This window comes from Amblyomma maculatum, chromosome 10 (genome assembly GCF_055883805.1).
Source record: "Amblyomma maculatum isolate TAMU_Amacu chromosome 10, ASM5588380v1, whole genome shotgun sequence".
Taxonomy (NCBI): Eukaryota; Metazoa; Arthropoda; class Arachnida; order Ixodida; family Ixodidae; genus Amblyomma; species Amblyomma maculatum.
This window is the reverse complement of record NC_139353.1, coordinates 145726873-145733129: the sequence shown is the minus strand read 5'-3', so window position 1 is coordinate 145733129 and position 6257 is coordinate 145726873.

The window sequence follows — 6257 nt, the reverse complement described above, 5'->3', positions numbered from 1 at the left end:
GTAGTTTTAACAGATAGGAAGCACTTGCTGCTATTTAAAGTAAAGAAAATTATCATTTTATTACTGATGTCTACCGTGGTCATATGGCCAAAGGAAACAAATATACACTCTCATAATCACGGAGGTTAACATAACCGCGCGTTCACATTACCCCATTTTCTATGCGCTTTGGTGGAGGACGTGTTGCTCATTAACGTGTGCATTCATAGCAGCATACATACTACCGCGGTATTATTATATCACGTGATGCAAATTTTGTGCTATTAATTTTTTTTTTTTGTGACCACCACATTACTGCGAAAGGCGCGGTCGCGATTCTACTGTACATTATACCATATATAGTGTATATATCTTTATTTTCTTATTTTTGCCTACCCTGTCCTTTCTCTCTGTCGCTCTTCTTTGATTTCCTCTACCGCTTCCTTACTATCCTTTCATTTTCGCCGCCTCAGCCAGGTGCTGCCGGGGATAGCAAACATCTTTTCCTCCCTTTTTGATATCTAATGATAAATAACCACATACTACTGTTTAATTTTTGTGGCACAGTACGTCGATCTAACGTCGTTACCAGCGTAATTTTGCAGTAAATCTAAGTGCCCCAGCATATGTTAAGTTCAGTATCCATGCATTAAATGTACAGTCCAATACCATCACAGCTAAAATCGAAGGGTTGGTCCCCAGCATGGAATGGCGCAAACTGTAACGAGGCCCGGAGACGAAGTGTTGTCGCGTTTCATGCCTTTAATATATAGCTTTATTTGCATGCAATGCTGCTATGTTCAAGTCCGACTTGCAGACTGCCACTTGATATATGACCATACAGCTGCACAAAAATGAAAGTTTGAAGCCATATCAAGCCCTGTATGCCCGATTATATTAGCACACATTTTTTACCATAGGGTTTCCTCTGCAAATATATGACCATCACATTAAATGCTCCTACTTCGATTTTGTCTCATTGCATTCAGCATTAACTCAGGAAAACAACGTATGCAGTTACTATACGTCCTGTTACTATACTTAATCCCTCTCTCATAACATAACGAGAGAGGTGTCCCTTTCAAGGATTAGGGCCCTTACCCCATCGGTGACATGCCGACGGGGCTCTGAAGAGGATGCAGTGCAGAGTACATGCCCTAAGTGTACAAGGCCAACTGCCGAGGTGGGTCTTCGCCACCTTTTATGAACGTGCCCATGAATGCAGCCGTCAAGAATAAGACAACTACAAGAAGTTGGACTGTCGGCTACGAGGGAGGAACATTTATACGTGTGGCTAATGGACAATATTAAGAGCCGGAGCTTGCTCCGGTTTCTTGAAGAAAATAGACTGCATGACTTCCTTTAAGAAGACAGCCTCATTCTATGCCACATGGCAAGCCTTTGAATAATAATAAAAAAAAATGAGTGCACTTCTGGGTGACCATTTTCCTACTAGTGAAATGCAGGACATAATAAGGGGGGGGGGGGGGGGTGGCATGATTAAAAATTGTCAAATTTACAATAATTTATTTCTCAACTTTTGATGTGAAATTTTCTCTTGCAATATTTTCACATCTGTCTGAAACAAGGCAAGGGAGCAAATAATACAAGTTGAAGTTCATATACATATATGTAAACAACACTGTTTTATACAACTCTGTTATCATTGTAGTATATGCTCTCACACATTATTGACCTGAGATGTACATGCCACTACCAACCGGTGGCAAGATGTGGCTCCTATTTTATACTGTGCTGTGCTGTGCTATTCAGGCATCCTTCCCTAACCGAATTTCATGATGCTTGTTGGTGCAGTATTCATACTACTTTTAGAAGAGTTGAGTGAAGAACAGCTATAGCATACTGGTAAGTTGAAAAATTTTATTCAGCTATGTTGTTTCAATATTTTAATAGTTCACACTTTTCTAACAATTATGCATGACTTAAAAGAGATTAATAAGAAAGATACATACGACATATTTCAAAATGTACAGGGATTGCAATCACTGGCTTCAATTAAACTAAATGAGAGCTGTAACTATTGTCATTTACACATTCCGCAGACAAAGCAATTGCTGGATGTCACAACATAATATGTCACAACATAATAATAGTAGCTGTTCAAATACTAAGTAACAGTTGAGCTTGCACTCTTCGTGGATTTGCCCCTCTGCAAAGGATCAGTGGTTAGGGCACTTGATCGCTGTGCCCAAGGATGCAAGTTCAAACACAGGACATGACTGCTGCTTTTCATTGGAGATGAAAAGCAAGGCACCCGTGTACTGCATGACACCAGTGCACTTTGAAGAACCCCAGGGGGTTGAAATGACACGGAGCTGTTAACTGGTATACGTCTACCATTGTGGATATTGCGCATTAAATAATGCAGTGCATTTTACAAGGCGTGATTTCAGTTAACAAGGTATCACTTCATTTTAATAGGGATAAAAAATTTGTTAATCCATGCAGAGTATCAAATTTGATATTTGTCGGACAATTGAACTAACCAGAATCCATGTGTGAGATTGTGCATGAAGATGCCAATGTATGCTTTATAGTCATATTTTAGCATATAGCTAAAATGAATAATATTCCCCAGGAAAATAAAATGGGCACCCAGTCAAATACAGCAGATCCTATCACAACAGGCTGAACAAACCCAACTTTCCTGCCTTTGCAATTGTTTTGCTTATTGCACAGAATGTTTTGCCAGGGCTAATACATGCTTTATTTGTTCATTTCTGTGGTGCAGGTCACTTGCTACAGGAGTTTGTTGGATGAAGACTCTATAACCGGCAAATGATGATATTCAATCTGCATCAATTGCTTCACCTCGTAACAGCTATTAGAAACTTTGGATATCTGTGGGGACATAGTGTTTTTGTTTTTGAGAATGGGAGTGGCAGGCTCATTAAAATGATAACTGGTGCAAAATGGGTGCCAAATAAGGTGGTGGAGAAGCTGGTAATGCTACAACAGCTGTAGCTCAACACTTCATTCCTTTGAGAGATAAGTGAAAGACCTCATTATTGCCATGCTAGCTAATCCACTTACTGCTACAGCTACACACATATTGATGGAGCATGTCTTCTTGGTCATGCCAACTGCACACCTAGCCTGTCAGCAGAGGCCATCATTTTGATGGTACTAGTACTATTTTTCTTTGTAAGAAACTGGTTTGCATTGATAGTACACACAGGCTGCGAAGACACATTACTGAGTGCTTTTTGTCTCTTCTGACTGCTCTGTCAATATTGAAATTGAATGATATTGCAGCATCATGCCTTCTCATTGAATTTCCAGCTGATGACACAGCATATATGTATGTGATTTGCCAAACTTTATTGAGCGGGATTAAGATTTAATACTTTGCTTGTACTCTCAGTTTGGCTTATAGGGTTTAACATCCCAAAGTGACTTAGTCTATGAGAGATGCTGCCATGATGGGTTATGGCAATGTTTAAACATCGTTGCTCTTAAGAAACACTGACGTAAAGAACGACACGAAAGACAAGAGCACAAACTATCAACTGAAATTTTATTGTGATGAACACACAGATATAGCATACACATACCAACATCACAAAAATCGACAAGTCAGCAAAGTAGCTATCGTCTCAAGAGTGAACGTGATATCTCCTTCACAAAAAAATATGCACGCTCTCATGCGGTCGTGCATATGTGGGGCGAACGGGAAGATGCCTTAAATAAAGGCTCAGAGAGCACAGGTACAACTGTAACCAAATTAGTGTATCTGGAAGTCTGGTGCCACACTGCGCTAGATGCAAAGATTGTGCACCATTTTTCAATGAGACGGCAGTTCTTCTGAAATCTAAAGACAAGCTAACAAGGGAACTGTGGGAGGCCCACTGTATCGAATCCGGGAATGGGACATGTGTAAGCGACCCTTCGGTCTCTCTATCGAAAAAAGAAAGGGAATTCTTGGGAAAATAAAGAAAAGGAGACAAATGGTTTTTTTTCTTTTTTTTTGTGAAGGAGATATCACATTCACCCTTGAGACAATAGCTACTTTGCTGACTTGTCGATTTTTGTGATGTTGTTATGTGTAATGCTATATATGTATGTTCATCGCAATAAAATTTCAGTTGATAGTTTGCACTTTTGTGTTTCACATCGTTCTTTACGTCAGTTGTTCTTAAGCACAACAATGTTTGAACATGTCAGTCACCAACTAGCCCAACTAGAAACCCTCTTGATGGTTATGGCAATTTCAATCATCTGTGGTTTTTTTTTTAAATGTGCAGTGGAATTGTACAGTAGACAGGCACCATTCTTTTCACCTCCATTGAAAAGCAACCACTGTGGCTAGGATTGAATTCGTCTTTGGGTTTATATCAAGCCCTGTAAGCACTGAGCCATCATAGTGAGCATATACTTTGTACAGTGCACTCTGACTAGATTATGATGAAATGTCACTCAGTATGGCCCACAATTTTTAAGACGCAGCTACTGTTAATAAACGTGGGAGTGCAGCGATGGCAAAACTTTGCTGCTAGCTGCTAACAGAATATTTTCAGTGTCTTGCTGTTTTGTATTAAGGTGCATTTAACTACTCTAAAGTTCAAGCTGGTTACTGTTTTCTTGAGCATGTTGTAAATCACATTGTCATTATACTCTACAGGGTACAGGGTGCTTCTAACTGTAGCTAAATACCAGCTGCTGCTTTCTCTTTACTTGTACCCAGCAATAAATATGCCATAGATATTTTGAAGTAGTGCCTGCAAAATGAAGCTTATACACTTAGCTAAACAAAACTACACTTAAGCAAGTAAATTAGGTCTACTAGAAGAAATAGGGGGCATGAGGGATTGGCAGGATGCTGGTACACAATGCTATTGCCTTGCAGGCTAAGCAAAGATTCACATAGCTTTCCTATTTATGAAGTTATTGTCTGATATCAATGCTCTAATTCAAAAAGCAGATGCCTCCAGGTCAATAATAAGCTTCCAAAGAAAGTCATGCAGCACCTTAGCATCAAGTTGTGCCACAGGTAGAATGTGTACGTCTGTTTGAAGAACCCCTGGAGCATGAATATGTGGACGGCTTTCGCAGGGCTTCACAACTAAATAGCAGCCAAGCCAGCTTTGCGATCAAAATTTGCTTCAAGTTGCATTTCATCTATCATTAAAGTTGCTGTTTGTTCATGCTCTGTATGTGTTCAGAACCCCCTTCACTTAAGAAAGTTAGATTCTTGTTTTATGTAGCCGGACTTGTGTTTTGTGATAACATCCAGAGCCATTCTGACTGTATTGGTGTGAGACAACCTGCCTTCAAACGAACTTTTAAAAAACTTATGAACGTGAGATGAAACTGTGAATTGCCTTGCAAAAGCTAAAGAACCTGGGGGGCATCAGAGTATTGTTTAAAACAAGATTGACTTTGTTTTTGAAGAATTTCAGCACCTCCAAAATGCAAAATGCTCATCACTCACTTAATCCAGTAAAGTTGCTACCAAATCATAGCATCGCACGTATTAACTGTTGCACGTTATTAGCACTAAATTCTTCATTTTTCCAGACGCAATATGTGGAACGCCCTGCCAAACACCATCGTATCATGTACTGATTGTAAATCATTCAGGGTAAAACTGAACGACCAACTTTTGTGAAGGCATTGATGGTGACGTCGGCGGAATTGTGGGCGCGCGGGGGGGGTGGGGGGCAGGAGACAGCGCTTACATTGTCTTGCCTTTTTTCGCGTGTTTAATACTTCATGCATATAACATAGATTTATATAACAGTTTCGGCATCATTTACTTATGGTATGTTGTTATTTTTACTTTTCATATTGTTCCGTTTAACCCGGCCATGCACTATTTCTCTCGTTTCTGTTTTCTTGTTGTTCCAATGTTTTCCCGTTCTTGCTCGCATTGCATATTAAGTTTGCTCCCCCCTTATGTAATGCCCTCAGGGGAAAATAAATGAAATTAAATTGCAGAAGATGAACCCTTTCAGAAGGCTCACATGCATGCTGATATTCTTGTGAACCTCTATTAAAACACATGTAGCACTGTTTTCAAATCCCTTCGGTCACTCAGCTTTTCAGGCTCAAGCAACTCATCACAATTGCGCAGCGTCACCAAAAAAACGCTTCTAAGCAAACATCGGCAATGACACAATCACCCGCGAACGGATTGCGGAGAAGAATGAATAGTACCGTGCTATTGTTTTCTTCCGAAGTTCGCGGTTGTTTTCGGTACATATCCGTGCGTTCAATGAACGCTGATAACATGCAAAGTGATAGCGGCCAAGGCGTGG